Below are 16,411 nucleotides of genomic sequence, written 5' to 3' on the forward strand. Positions count from 1 at the left end.
GTTGTAATCTCTCATGATCTTTTGTATTTCTGCAGTGTCAGTTGTTACTTCTCCTTTGGCATTTCTAATTCTATTGATTTGAATCTTCTCCCTTTATTTCTTGATACGTCTGGCTAATAGTTGATCGATTTTGTTTATCTTCTCAAACAACCAGCTTTTAGGTTTATTGACCTTTGCTATCGTTTCAGTCATTTCTTTTGCATTTATTTCTGATCTGATCTTTATGATTTCTTTCCTTCTGCTAACTTTGTTTTTTTTTTTTTCTGTTCTTCTTTCTCTAATTGCTTTAGGTGCAAGGTTAGGTTATTTACTCGAGGTGTTTCCCGTTTCTAAAGGTAGGATTGTAGTGCTATGAACTTCCCTCTTAGAACTTCTTTTTCTGCATCCCATAGGTTTTGGGTCGTCGTGTCTCCACTGTCACTTGTGTCTAGGTAGTTTTTGATTTCCACAGTGATCACTTAGTTATTAAGTAGTGTATTGTTTAGCCGCCACGTGTTTGTATTTTTTACAGATCTTTTCCTGTCATTGATATCTAGTCTCATAGCGTTGTGGTCGGAAAAGATACTTGATACAATTTCTATTTTCTTAAATTTACCAAGGCTTCATTTGTGACTGAGGATATGATCTATCCTGGAGAACGTTCCATGAGCTCTTGAGATAAACGTGTATGCTGTGGTTTTTGGATGGAATGTCCTATAAATAGCGATTAAGTCCATCTTGCTTAATGTATCTTTTAAAGCTTGTGTTTCCTTATTGATTTTCATTTTGGATGATCTGTCCATTGCTGAATGTGGGGTGTTAATGTCCCCTACTATGAATGTGTTACTGTCTATTTCCCCTTTTATGGCTGTTAGTATTTTCCTTATGTATTGAGGTGCTCCTCTGTTGGGTGCATAAATATTTACAATTGTTATATCTTCTTCTTGGTTCAATCCCTTGATCATTATGTAGTTTCCTTCTTTGTCTCTTCTAATAGTCTTTATTTTAAAGTCTACTTTGTCTCATATGAGAATTGCTACTCCAGCTTTCTTTTGGTTTCCATTTGCATGGAATAATTTTTTTCCGTCCCCTCACATTCAGTCTGTATGTGTCTCTAGGTCTGAAGAGGGTCTCTTTTTTTTTCCTTTTTTGTTTTTTACATATTTACTGGAGTACAGTTGCTTTACAATGGTGTGTTACTTTCTGCTTTAAAACAAAGTTAATCAGTTATACACATACATATGTTCCCTTATCTCTTCCCTCTTGCATCTCCCTCCCTCACACCCTCCCTCTCCTACCCCTCCAGGCGGTCACAAAGCACCGAGCTGATCTCTCTGTGCTATGCGGCTGCTTCCCACTAGCTATCTACCTTACGTTTGGTCGTGTATATATGTCCATTGCCTCTCTCTCGCTTTGTCACAGCTTCCCCTTCCCCTTCCCGCTCCCCATAGCCTCAAGTCCATGCTCTAGTAGGTCTGTGTCTTTATTCCTGTCTTACCCCTAGGTTCTTCATGACATTTTCCCCTTAAATTCCATATATATGTGTTAGCACTCACTATTTGTCTTTCTCTTTCTGACTTACTTCACTCCGTATGACAGACTCTAGGTCCATCCACCTCATGACAAATAGCTCCATTTCGTTTCTTTTTCTGGCTGAGTACTATTCCATTGTATATATGTGCCACATCTTCTTTATCCATTTATCCGATGCAGGACACTCAGTTTGTTTCCATCTCCGGGCTACTGTAAATAGAGCTGCAGTGAACATTGTGGTACATGACTCTTTTTGAATTATGGTCTTCTCAGGGTATATGCCCAGTAGTGGGATTGCTGGGTCCTATGGTAGTTCTATTGGTAGTTTTTTAAGGAACCTCCAGGCTGTTCTCCACAGTGGCTGTACCAATTCACATTCCCACCATCAGTGCAAGAGGGTTCCCTTTTCTCCCCACCCTCTCCAGCATTTATTGTTTCTAGATTTTTTGAGGATGGCCATTCTGACTGGTGTGAGATGACATCTCATTGTAGTTTTGATTTGCATTTCTCTAATGATTAATGACGTTGAGCATTCTTTCGTGTGTTTGTTGGCAGTCTGTATATCTTCTTTGGAGAAATGTCTGTTTAGGTCTTCTGCCCATTTATGGATTGGGTTGTTTGGGTTTTTTTGTTATTGAGCTGCATGAGCAGCTTGTAAATCTTGGAGATTAATCCTTGGTCAGTTGCTTCATTTGCAAATATTTTCTCCCATTCTGGGGGTTCTCTTTTCATCTTGTTTATGGTTTCCTTTGCTGTGCAAAAGCTTTGAAGTTTCACTAGGTCCTATTTGTTTATTGTTGTTTTTATTTCCATTTCTCTTGGAGGTGGGTCAAAAAGGATCTTGCTGTGATTTATGTCATAGAGGGTTCTGCCTATGTTTTCCTCTAAGAGTTTGATAGTTCCTGGCCTTACATTTAGGTCTTTAATCCATTTTGAGCTTATTTTTGTGTATGGTGTTAGGGAGTGATCTACTCTCATACGTTTACATGGACCTGTCCAGTTTTCCCAGCACCACTTATCGAAGAGGCTGTCCTTTCTCCACTGTACATTCCTGCCTCCTTTATCAAAGGTAAGGTGACCGTATGTGCGTGGCTTCATCTCTGGGCTTTCTATCCTGTTCCATTGATCAATCTTTCTGTTTTTGTGCCAGTACCATGCTATATTGATTACTGTAGCTTTGTATTATGCTCTGAAATCAGGGTGCCTGGTTCCTCCAGCTCCGTTTTTCTTCCTCAAATTGCTTTGGCTGTTCGGGCTCCTTTGTGTCTCCATACAAATTGTGACATTTTTTGTTCTGGTTCTGTGAAAAATGCCAGTGGTAGTTTGAGAGGGATTGCATTGAATCTGTAGATTGCTTTGCGTAGTAGAGTCATTTTCAAAATGTGGATTCTTCAAATCCAAGAACATGGTATATCTCTCCATCTATTTGTATCATCTTTCATTTCTTCCATAAGTGTCTTATAATTTTCTGCATACAGGTCTTTTGTCTCCTTAGGTAAGTTTATTCCTAGATATTTCATTCTTTTTGTTGCAGTGGTAAATGGGAGTGTTTTCTTGACTTCACTTTCAGATTTTTCATCATTAGTCTATAGGAATGCCAGAGATTTCTGTGCATTAATTTTGTATCCTTCTACTTTACCACATTCATTGTTTAGCTCTACTAGTTTTCTGGTAACATCTTTAGGATTCTCTATGTATTGTATTATGTCATCTGCAAACCGTGACAGCTTTACTTCTTCTTTTCCGATTTGGATTCCTTTGACTTCCTTTTCTTCTGTGATTGCTGTGAGTAAAACTTCCAAAACTATGTTGAATAAGAGTGGTGAGAGTGGGCAACCTTGTCTTGTTCCTGATCTTAGTGGAAATGCTTTCAGGTTTTCACCATTGAGGACGTTGTTGGCTGTGGGTTTGTCATATATGGCCTTTATTATGTTGAGGAAAGTTCCCTCTATGCCTACTTTCTGTAGCGTTTTGTGATAAATGAGTGTTGAATTTTGTCAAAAGCTCTCTCTGCATCTATTGAGAAGATCCTATGGTTCTTCTCCTTCAATTTGTTAATATGGTGTATCACGTTGACTGATTGCGTATATTGAAGAATCCTTGTATTCCTGGAATAAATCCCACTTGATCATGGCGTATGATCCTTTTAATGTGCTGTTGGATTCTCTTTCCTAGTAATTTGTTGAGGAGTTTTGCATCTATGTTCATCAGTGATATTGGCCTGTAGTTTTCTTCCTTTGTGACATCCTTGTCTGGTTTTGGTATCGGGGCAATGGTGGCCTCGTAGAATGAGTTTGGGAGTGTTCCTCCCTCTGCTATATTTTGGGTGAGTTTGAGAAGGATGGGTATTAACTCTTCTCTAAATGTTTGAAAGAATTCGCCTGTGAAGCCATCTGGTCCTGGGCTTTTGTTTGTTGGAAGATTTTTCATCAGAGTTTCAATTTCAGTGCTTGTCACTGGCCTGTTCATATTTTCTATTTCTTCCTGGTTCACTCTCAGCAGGTTGTGCCTTTCTAAGAATTTGTCCATTTCTTCCAGGTTGTCCATTTTATTGGCATAGAATTGCTTGTTGTAATCTCTCATGATCTTTTGTATTTCTGCAGTGTCAGTTGTTACTTCTCCTTTGGCATTTCTAATTCTATTGATTTGAATCTTCTCCCTTTATTTCTTGATACGTCTGGCTAATAGTTGATCGATTTTGTTTATCTTCTCAAACAACCAGCTTTTAGGTTTATTGACCTTTGCTATCGTTTCAGTCATTTCTTTTGCATTTATTTCTGATCTGATCTTTATGATTTCTTTCCTTCTGCTAACTTTGTTTTTTTTTTTTTCTGTTCTTCTTTCTCTAATTGCTTTAGGTGGAAGGTTAGGTTATTTACTCGAGGTGTTTCCCATTTCTAAAGGTAGGATTGTAGTGCTATGAACTTCCCTCTTAGAACTTCTTTTTCTGCATCCCATAGGTTTTGGGTCGTCGTGTCTCCACTGTCACTTGTGTCTAGGTAGTTTTTGATTTCCACAGTGATCACTTAGTTATTAAGTAGTGTATTGTTTAGCCGCCACGTGTTTGTATTTCTTACAGATCTTTTCCTGTCATTGATATCTAGTCTCATAGCGTTGTGGTCGGAAAAGATACTTGATACAATTTCTATTTTCTTAAATTTACCAAGGCTTCATTTGTGACTGAGGATATGATCTATCCTGGAGAACGTTCCATGAGCTCTTGAGATAAACGTGTATGCTGTGGTTTTTGGATGGAATGTCCTATAAATAGCGATTAAGTCCATCTTGCTTAATGTATCTTTTAAAGCTTGTGTTTCCTTATTGATTTTCATTTTGGATGATCTGTCCATTGCTGAATGTGGGGTGTTAATGTCCCCTACTATGAATGTGTTACTGTCTATTTCCCCTTTTATGGCTGTTAGTATTTTCCTTATGTATTGAGGTGCTCCTCTGTTGGGTGCATAAATATTTACAATTGTTATATCTTCTTCTTGGTTCAATCCCTTGATCATTATGTAGTTTCCTTCTTTGTCTCTTCTAATAGTCTTTATTTTAAAGTCTACTTTGTCTCATATGAGAATTGCTACTCCAGCTTTCTTTTGGTTTCCATTTGCATGGAATAATTTTTTTCCGTCCCCTCACATTCAGTCTGTATGTGTCTCTAGGTCTGAAGAGGGTCTCTTTTTTTTTTCCTTTTTTGTTTTTTACATATTTACTGGAGTACAGTTGCTTTACAATGGTGTGTTACTTTCTGCTTTAAAACAAAGTTAATCAGTTATACACATACATATGTTCCCTTATCTCTTCCCTCTTGCATCTCCCTCCCTCACACCCTCCCTCTCCTACCCCTCCAGGCGGTCACAAAGCACCGAGCTGATCTCTCTGTGCTATGCGGCTGCTTCCCACTAGCTATCTACCTTACGTTTGGTCGTGTATATATATAGGTCCATGCCTCTCTCTCGCTTTGTCACAGCTTCCCCTTCCCCTTCCCGCTCCCCATAGCCTCAAGTCCATTCTCTAGTAGGTCTGTGTCTTTATTCCTGTCTTACCCCTAGGTTCTTCATGACATTTTCCCCTTAAATTCCATATATATGTGTTAGCACTCACTATTTGTCTTTCTCTTTCTGACTTACTTCACTCCGTACGACAGACTCTAGGTCCATCCACCTCATGACAAATAGCTCCATTTCGTTTCTTTTTCTGGCTGAGTACTATTCCATTGTATATATGTGCCACATCTTCTTTATCCATTTATCCGATGCAGGACACTCAGTTTGTTTCCATCTCCGGGCTACTGTAAATAGAGCTGCAGTGAACATTGTGGTACATGACTCTTTTTGAATTATGGTCTTCTCAGGGTATATGCCCAGTAGTGGGATTGCTGGGTCCTATGGTAGTTCTATTGGTAGTTTTTTAAGGAACCTCCAGGCTGTTCTCCACAGTGGCTGTACCAATTCACATTCCCACCATCAGTGCAAGAGGGTTCCCTTTTCTCCCCACCCTCTCCAGCATTTATTGTTTCTAGATTTTTTGAGGATGGCCATTCTGACTGGTGTGAGATGACATCTCATTGTAGTTTTGATTTGCATTTCTCTAATGATTAATGACGTTGAGCATTCTTTCGTGTGTTTGTTGGCAGTCTGTATATCTTCTTTGGAGAAATGTCTATTTAGGTCTTCTGCCCATTTATGGATTGGGTTGTTTGGGTTTTTTTGTTATTGAGCTGCATGAGCAGCTTGTAAATCTTGGAGATTAATCCTTGGTCAGTTGCTTCATTTGCAAATATTTTCTCCCATTCTGGGGGTTCTCTTTTCATCTTGTTTATGGTTTCCTTTGCTGTGCAAAAGCTTTGAAGTTTCACTAGGTCCTATTTGTTTATTGTTGTTTTTATTTCCATTTCTCTTGGAGGTGGGTCAAAAAGGATCTTGCTGTGATTTATGTCATAGAGGGTTCTGCCTATGTTTTCCTCTAAGAGTTTGATAGTTCCTGGCCTTACATTTAGGTCTTTAATCCATTTTGAGCTTATTTTTGTGTATGGTGTTAGGGAGTGATCTAATCTCATACGTTTACATGGACCTGTCCAGTTTTCCCAGCACCACTTATTGAAGAGGCTGTCCTTTCTCCACTGTACATTCCTGCCTCCTTTATCAAAGGTAAGGTGACCGTATGTGCGTGGCTTCATCTCTGGGCTTTCTATCCTGTTCCATTGATCAATCTTTCTGTTTTTGTGCCAGTACCATGCTATATTGATTACTGTAGCTTTGTATTATGCTCTGAAATCAGGGTGCCTGGTTCCTCCAGCTCCGTTTTTCTTCCTCAAATTGCTTTGGCTGTTCGGGCTCCTTTGTGTCTCCATACAAATTGTGACATTTTTTGTTCTGGTTCTGTGAAAAATGCCAGTGGTAGTTTGAGAGGGATTGCATTGAATCTGTAGATTGCTTTGCGTAGTAGAGTCATTTTCAAAATGTGGATTCTTCAAATCCAAGAACATGGTATATCTCTCCATCTATTTGTATCATCTTTCATTTCTTCCATAAGTGTCTTATAATTTTCTGCATACAGGTCTTTTGTCTCCTTAGGTAAGTTTATTCCTAGATATTTCATTCTTTTTGTTGCAGTGGTAAATGGGAGTGTTTTCTTGACTTCACTTTCAGATTTTTCATCATTAGTCTATAGGAATGCCAGAGATTTCTGTGCATTAATTTTGTATCCTTCTACTTTACCACATTCATTGTTTAGCTCTACTACTTTTCTGGTAACATCTTTAGGATTCTCTATGTATTGTATTATGTCATCTGCAAACCGTGACAGCTTTACTTCTTCTTTTCCGATTTGGATTCCTTTGACTTCCTTTTCTTCTGTGATTGCTGTGAGTAAAACTTCCAAAACTATGTTGAATAAGAGTGGTGAGAGTGGGCAACCTTGTCTTGTTCCTGATCTTAGTGGAAATGCTTTCAGGTTTTCACCATTGAGGACATTGTTGGCTGTGGGTTTGTCATATATGGCCTTTATTATGTTGAGGAAAGTTCCCTCTATGCCTACTTTCTGTAGCGTTTTTGTGATAAATGAGTGTTGAATTTTGTCAAAAGCTCTCTCTGCATCTATTGAGAAGATCCTATGGTTCTTCTCCTTCAATTTGTTAATATGGTGTATCACGTTGACTGATTGCGTATATTGAAGAATCCTTGTATTCCTGGAATAAATCCCACTTGATCATGGCGTATGATCCTTTTAATGTGCTGTTGGATTCTCTTTCCTAGTAATTTGTTGAGGAGTTTTGCATCTATGTTCATCAGTGATATTGGCCTGTAGTTTTCTTCCTTTGTGACATCCTTGTCTGGTTTTGGTATCGGGGCGATGGTGGCCTCGTAGAATGAGTTTGGGAGTGTTCCTCCCTCTGCTATATTTTGGGTGAGTTTGAGAAGGATGGGTATTAACTCTTCTCTAAATGTTTGAAAGAATTCGCCTGTGAAGCCATCTGGTCCTGGGCTTTTGTTTGTTGGAAGATTTTTCATCAGAGTTTCAATTTCAGTGCTTGTCACTGGCCTGTTCATATTTTCTATTTCTTCCTGGTTCACTCTCAGCAGGTTGTGCCTTTCTAAGAATTTGTCCATTTCTTCCAGGTTGTCCATTTTATTGGCATAGAATTGCTTGTTGTAATCTCTCATGATCTTTTGTATTTCTGCAGTGTCAGTTGTTACTTCTCCTTTTGCATTTCTAATTCTATTGATTTGAATCTTCTCCCTTTATTTCTTGATACGTCTGGCTAATAGTTGATCGATTTTGTTTATCTTCTCAAACAACCAGCTTTTAGGTTTATTGACCTTTGCTATCGTTTCAGTCATTTCTTTTTCATTTATTTCTGATCTGATCTTTATGATTTCTTTCCTTCTGCTAACTTTGGTTTTTTTTTTTTTCTGTTCTTCTTTCTCTAATTGCTTTAGGTGCAAGGTTAGGTTATTTACTCGAGGTGTTTCCCGTTTCTAAAGGTAGGATTGTAGTGCTATGAACTTCCCTCTTAGAACTTCTTTTTCTGCATCCTATAGGTTTTGGGTCGTCGTGTCTCCACTGTCACTTGTGTCTAGGTAGTTTTTGATTTCCACAGTGATCACTTAGTTATTAAGTAGTGTATTGTTTAGCCGCCACGTGTTTGTATTTTTTACAGATCTTTTCCTGTCATTGATATCTAGTCTCATAGCGTTGTGGTCGGAAAAGATACTTGATACAATTTCTATTTTCTTAAATTTACCAAGGCTTCATTTGTGACTGAGGATATGATCTATCCTGGAGAACGTTCCATGAGCTCTTGAGATAAACGTGTATGCTGTGGTTTTTGGATGGAATGTCCTATAAATAGCGATTAAGTCCATCTTGCTTAATGTATCTTTTAAAGCTTGTGTTTCCTTATTGATTTTCATTTTGGATGATCTGTCCATTGCTGAATGTGGGGTGTTAATGTCCCCTACTATGAATGTGTTACTGTCTATTTCCCCTTTTATGGCTGTTAGTATTTTCCTTATGTATTGAGGTGCTCCTCTGTTGGGTGCATAAATATTTACAATTGTTATATCTTCTTCTTGGTTCAATCCCTTGATCATTATGTAGTTTGCTTCTTTGTCTCTTCTAATAGTCTTTATTTTAAAGTCTACTTTGTCTCATATGAGAATTGCTACTCCAGCTTTCTTTTGGTTTCCATTTGCATGGAATAATTTTTTTCCGTCCCCTCACATTCAGTCTGTATGTGTCTCTAGGTCTGAAGAGGGTCTCTTTTTTTTTCCTTTTTTGTTTTTTACATATTTACTGGAGTACAGTTGCTTTACAATGGTGTGTTACTTTCTGCTTTAAAACAAAGTTAATCAGTTATACACATACATATGTTCCCTTATCTCTTCCCTCTTGCATCTCCCTCCCTCACACCCTCCCTCTCCTACCCCTCCAGGCGGTCACAAAGCACCGAGCTGATCTCTCTGTGCTATGCGGCTGCTTCCCACTAGCTATCTACCTTACGTTTGGTCGTGTATATATGTCCATTGCCTCTCTCTCGCTTTGTCACAGCTTCCCCTTCCCCTTCCCGCTCCCCATAGCCTCAAGTCCATGCTCTAGTAGGTCTGTGTCTTTATTCCTGTCTTACCCCTAGGTTCTTCATGACATTTTCCCCTTAAATTCCATATATATGTGTTAGCACTCACTATTTGTCTTTCTCTTTCTGACTTACTTCACTCCGTATGACAGACTCTAGGTCCATCCACCTCATGACAAATAGCTCCATTTCGTTTCTTTTTCTGGCTGAGTACTATTCCATTGTATATATGTGCCACATCTTCTTTATCCATTTATCCGATGCAGGACACTCAGTTTGTTTCCATCTCCGGGCTACTGTAAATAGAGCTGCAGTGAACATTGTGGTACATGACTCTTTTTGAATTATGGTCTTCTCAGGGTATATGCCCAGTAGTGGGATTGCTGGGTCCTATGGTAGTTCTATTGGTGGTTTTTTAAGGAACCTCCAGGCTGTTCTCCACAGTGGCTGTACCAATTCACATTCCCACCATCAGTGCAAGAGGGTTCCCTTTTCTCCCCACCCTCTCCAGCATTTATTGTTTCTAGATTTTTTGAGGATGGCCATTCTGACTGGTGTGAGATGACATCTCATTGTAGTTTTGATTTGCATTTCTCTAATGATTAATGACGTTGAGCATTCTTTCGTGTGTTTGTTGGCAGTCTGTATATCTTCTTTGGAGAAATGTCTATTTAGGTCTTCTGCCCATTTATGGATTGGGTTGTTTGGGTTTTTTTGTTATTGAGCTGCATGAGCAGCTTGTAAATCTTGGAGATTAATCCTTGGTCAGTTGCTTCATTTGCAAATATTTTCTCCCATTCTGGGGGTTCTCTTTTCATCTTGTTTATGGTTTCCTTTGCTGTGCAAAAGCTTTGAAGTTTCACTAGGTCCTATTTGTTTATTGTTGTTTTTATTTCCATTTCTCTAGGAGGTGGGTCAAAAAGGATCTTGCTGTGATTTATGTCATAGAGGGTTCTGCCTATGTTTTCCTCTAAGAGTTTGATAGTTCCTGGCCTTACATTTAGGTCTTTAATCCATTTTGAGCTTATTTTTGTGTACGGTGTTAGGGAGTGATCTAATCTCATACGTTTACATGGACCTGTCCAGTTTTCCCAGCACCACTTATCGAAGAGGCTGTCCTTTCTCCACTGTACATTCCTGCCTCCTTTATCAAAGGTAAGGTGACCGTATGTGCGTGGCTTCATCTCTGGGCTTTCTATCCTGTTCCATTGATCAATCTTTCTGTTTTTGTGCCAGTACCATGCTATATTGATTACTGTAGCTTTGTATTATGCTCTGAAATCAGGGTGCCTGGTTCCTCCAGCTCCGTTTTTCTTCCTCAAATTGCTTTGGCTGTTCGGGCTCCTTTGTGTCTCCATACAAATTGTGACATTTTTTGTTCTGGTTCTGTGAAAAATGCCAGTGGTAGTTTGAGAGGGATTGCATTGAATCTGTAGATTGCTTTGCGTAGTAGAGTCATTTTCAAAATGTGGATTCTTCAAATCCAAGAACATGGTATATCTCTCCATCTATTTGTATCATCTTTCATTTCTTCCATAAGTGTCTTATAATTTTCTGCATACAGGTCTTTTGTCTCCTTAGGTAAGTTTATTCCTAGATATTTCATTCTTTTTGTTGCAGTGGTAAATGGGAGTGTTTTCTTGACTTCACTTTCAGATTTTTCATCATTAGTCTATAGGAATGCCAGAGATTTCTGTGCATTAATTTTGTATCCTTCTACTTTACCACATTCATTGTTTAGCTCTACTAGTTTTCTGGTAACATCTTTAGGATTCTCTATGTATTGTATTATGTCATCTGCAAACCGTGACAGCTTTACTTCTTCTTTTCCGATTTGGATTCCTTTGACTTCCTTTTCTTCTGTGATTGCTGTGAGTAAAACTTCCAAAACTATGTTGAATAAGAGTGGTGAGAGTGGGCAACCTTGTCTTGTTCCTGATCTTAGTGGAAATGCTTTCAGGTTTTCACCATTGAGGACGTTGTTGGCTGTGGGTTTGTCATATATGGCCTTTATTATGTTGAGGAAAGTTCCCTCTATGCCTACTTTCTGTAGCGTTTTTGTGATAAATGAGTGTTGAATTTTGTCAAAAGCTCTCTCTGCATCTATTGAGAAGATCCTATGGTTCTTCTCCTTCAATTTGTTAATATGGTGTATCACGTTGACTGATTGCGTATATTGAAGAATCCTTGTATTCCTGGAATAAATCCCACTTGATCATGGCGTATGATCCTTTTAATGTGCTGTTGGATTCTCTTTCCTAGTAATTTGTTGAGGAGTTTTGCATCTATGTTCATCAGTGATATTGGCCTGTAGTTTTCTTCCTTTGTGACATCCTTGTCTGGTTTTGGTATCGGGGCAATGGTGGCCTCGTAGAATGAGTTTGGGAGTGTTCCTCCCTCTGCTATATTTTGGGTGAGTTTGAGAAGGATGGGTATTAACTCTTCTCTAAATGTTTGAAAGAATTCGCCTGTGAAGCCATCTGGTCCTGGGCTTTTGTTTGTTGGAAGATTTTTCATCAGAGTTTCAATTTCAGTGCTTGTCACTGGCCTGTTCATATTTTCTATTTCTTCCTGGTTCACTCTCAGCAGGTTGTGCCTTTCTAAGAATTTGTCCATTTCTTCCAAGTTGTCCATTTTATTGGCATAGAATTGCTTGTTGTAATCTCTCATGATCTTTTGTATTTCTGCAGTGTCAGTTGTTACTTCTCCTTTGGCATTTCTAATTCTATTGATTTGAATCTTCTCCCTTTATTTCTTGATATGTCTGGCTAATAGTTGATCGATTTTGTTTATCTTCTCAAACAACCAGCTTTTAGGTTTATTGACCTTTGCTATCGTTTCAGTCATTTCTTTTTCATTTATTTCTGATCTGATCTTTATGATTTCTTTCCTTCTGCTAACTTTGGTTTTTTTTTTTTTCTGTTCTTCTTTCTCTAATTGCTTTAGGTGCAAGGTTAGGTTATTTACTCGAGGTGTTTCCCGTTTCTAAAGGTAGGATTGTAGTGCTATGAACTTCCCTCTTAGAACTTCTTTTTCTGCATCCCATAGGTTTTGGGTCGTCGTGTCTCCACTGTCACTTGTGTCTAGGTAGTTTTTGATTTCCACAGTGATCACTTAGTTATTAAGTAGTGTATTGTTTAGCCGCCACGTGTTTGTATTTCTTACAGATCTTTTCCTGTCATTGATATCTAGTCTCATAGCGTTGTGGTCGGAAAAGATACTTGATACAATTTCTATTTTCTTAAATTTACCAAGGCTTCATTTGTGACTGAGGATATGATCTATCCTGGAGAACGTTCCATGAGCTCTTGAGATAAACGTGTATGCTGTGGTTTTTGGATGGAATGTCCTATAAATAGCGATTAAGTCCATCTTGCTTAATGTATCTTTTAAAGCTTGTGTTTCCTTATTGATTTTCATTTTGGATGATCTGTCCATTGCTGAATGTGGGGTGTTAATGTCCCCTACTATGAATGTGTTACTGTCTATTTCCCCTTTTATGGCTGTTAGTATTTTCCTTATGTATTGAGGTGCTCCTCTGTTGGGTGCATAAATATTTACAATTGTTATATCTTCTTCTTGGTTCAATCCCTTGATCATTATGTAGTTTCCTTCTTTGTCTCTTCTAATAGTCTTTATTTTAAAGTCTACTTTGTCTCATATGAGAATTGCTACTCCAGCTTTCTTTTGGTTTCCATTTGCATGGAATAATTTTTTTCCGTCCCCTCACATTCAGTCTGTATGTGTCTCTAGGTCTGAAGAGGGTCTCTTTTTTTTTCCTTTTTTGTTTTTTACATATTTACTGGAGTACAGTTGCTTTACAATGGTGTGTTACTTTCTGCTTTAAAACAAAGTTAATCAGTTATACACATACATATGTTCCCTTATCTCTTCCCTCTTGCATCTCCCTCCCTCACACCCTCCCTCTCCTACCCCTCCAGGCGGTCACAAAGCACCGAGCTGATCTCTCTGTGCTATGCGGCTGCTTCCCACTAGCTATCTACCTTACGTTTGGTCGTGTATATATGTCCATTGCCTCTCTCTCGCTTTGTCACAGCTTCCCCTTCCCCTTCCCGCTCCCCATAGCCTCAAGTCCATTCTCTAGTAGGTCTGTGTCTTTATTCCTGTCTTACCCCTAGGTTCTTCATGACATTTTCCCCTTAAATTCCATATATATGTGTTAGCACTCACTATTTGTCTTTCTCTTTCTGACTTACTTCACTCCGTATGACAGACTCTAGGTCCATCCACCTCATGACAAATAGCTCCATTTCGTTTCTTTTTCTGGCTGAGTGCTATTCCATTGTATATATGTGCCACATCTTCTTTATCCATTTATCCGATGCAGGACACTCAGTTTGTTTCCATCTCCGGGCTACTGTAAATAGAGCTGCAGTGAACATTGTGGTACATGACTCTTTTTGAATTATGGTCTTCTCAGGGTATATGCCCAGTAGTGGGATTGCTGGGTCCTATGGTAGTTCTATTGGTAGTTTTTTAAGGAACCTCCAGGCTGTTCTCCACAGTGGCTGTACCAATTCACATTCCCACCATCAGTGCAAGAGGGTTCCCTTTTCTCCCCACCCTCTCCAGCATTTATTGTTTCTAGATTTTTTGAGGATGGCCATTCTGACTGGTGTGAGATGACATCTCATTGTAGTTTTGATTTGCATTTCTCTAATGATTAATGACGTTGAGCATTCTTTCGTGTGTTTGTTGGCAGTCTGTATATCTTCTTTGGAGAAATGTCTATTTAGGTCTTCTGCCCATTTATGGATTGGGTTGTTTGGGTTTTTTTGTTATTGAGCTGCATGAGCAGCTTGTAAATCTTGGAGATTAATCCTTGGTCAGTTGCTTCATTTGCAAATATTTTCTCCCATTCTGGGGGTTCTCTTTTCATCTTGTTTATGGTTTCCTTTGCTGTGCAAAAGCTTTGAAGTTTCACTAGGTCCTATTTGTTTATTGTTGTTTTTATTTCCATTTCTCTTGGAGGTGGGTCAAAAAGGATCTTGCTGTGATTTATGTCATAGAGGGTTCTGCCTATGTTTTCCTCTAAGAGTTTGATAGTTCCTGGCCTTACATTTAGGTCTTTAATCCATTTTGAGCTTATTTTTGTGTATGGTGTTAGGGAGTGATCTAATCTCATACGTTTACATGGACCTGTCCAGTTTTCCCAGCACCACTTATCGAAGAGGCTGTCCTTTCTCCACTGTACATTCCTGCCTCCTTTATCAAAGGTAAGGTGACCGTATGTGCGTGGCTTCATCTCTGGGCTTTCTATCCTGTTCCATTGATCAATCTTTCTGTTTTTGTGCCAGTACCATGCTATATTGATTACTGTAGCTTTGTATTATGCTCTGAAATCAGGGTGCCTGGTTCCTCCAGCTCCGTTTTTCTTCCTCAAATTGCTTTGGCTGTTCGGGCTCCTTTGTGTCTCCATACAAATTGTGACATTTTTTGTTCTGGTTCTGTGAAAAATGCCAGTGGTAGTTTGAGAGGGATTGCATTGAATCTGTAGATTGCTTTGCGTAGTAGAGTCATTTTCAAAATGTGGATTCTTCAAATCCAAGAACATGGTATATCTCTCCATCTATTTGTATCATCTTTCATTTCTTCCATAAGTGTCTTATAATTTTCTGCATACAGGTCTTTTGTCTCCTTAGGTAAGTTTATTCCTAGATATTTCATTCTTTTTGTTGCAGTGGTAAATGGGAGTGTTTTCTTGACTTCACTTTCAGATTTTTCATCATTAGTCTATAGGAATGCCAGAGATTTCTGTGCATTAATTTTGTATCCTTCTACTTTACCACATTCATTGTTTAGCTCTACTAGTTTTCTGGTAACATCTTTAGGATTCTCTATGTATTGTATTATGTCATCTGCAAACCGTGACAGCTTTACTTCTTCTTTTCCGATTTGGATTCCTTTGACTTCCTTTTCTTCTGTGATTGCTGTGAGTAAAACTTCCAAAACTATGTTGAATAAGAGTGGTGAGAGTGGGCAACCTTGTCTTGTTCCTGATCTTAGTGGAAATGCTTTCAGGTTTTCACCATTGAGGACGTTGTTGGCTGTGGGTTTGTCATATATGGCCTTTATTATGTTGAGGAAAGTTCCCTCTATGCCTACTTTCTGTAGCGTTTTTGTGATAAATGAGTGTTGAATTTTGTCAAAAGCTCTCTCTGCATCTATTGAGAAGATCCTATGGTTCTTCTCCTTCAATTTGTTAATATGGTGTATCACGTTGACTGATTGCGTATATTGAAGAATCCTTGTATTCCTGGAATAAATCCCACTTGATCATGGCGTATGATCCTTTTAATGTGCTGTTGGATTCTCTTTCCTAGTAATTTGTTGAGGAGTTTTGCATCTATGTTCATCAGTGATATTGGCCTGTAGTTTTCTTCCTTTGTGACATCCTTGTCTGGTTTTGGTATCGGGGTGATGGTGGCCTCGTAGAATGAGTTTGGGAGTGTTCCTCCCTCTGCTATATTTTGGGTGAGTTTGAGAAGGATGGGTATTAACTCTTCTCTAAATGTTTGAAAGAATTCGCCTGTGAAGCCATCTGGTCCTGGGCTTTTGTTTGTTGGAAGATTTTTCATCAGAGTTTCAATTTCAGTGCTTGTCACTGGCCTGTTCATATTTTCTATTTCTTCCTGGTTCACTCTACGCAGGTTGTGCCTTTCTAAGAATTTGTCCATTTCTTCCAGGTTGTCCATTTTATTGGCATAGAATTGCTTGTTGTAATCTCTCATGATCTTTTGTATTTCTGCAGTGTCAGTTGTTACTTCTCCTTTGGCATTTCTAATTCTATTGATTTGA

Source organism: Mesoplodon densirostris, chromosome 2, assembly GCF_025265405.1.
Source record: "Mesoplodon densirostris isolate mMesDen1 chromosome 2, mMesDen1 primary haplotype, whole genome shotgun sequence".
Taxonomy (NCBI): domain Eukaryota; kingdom Metazoa; phylum Chordata; class Mammalia; order Artiodactyla; family Ziphiidae; genus Mesoplodon; species Mesoplodon densirostris.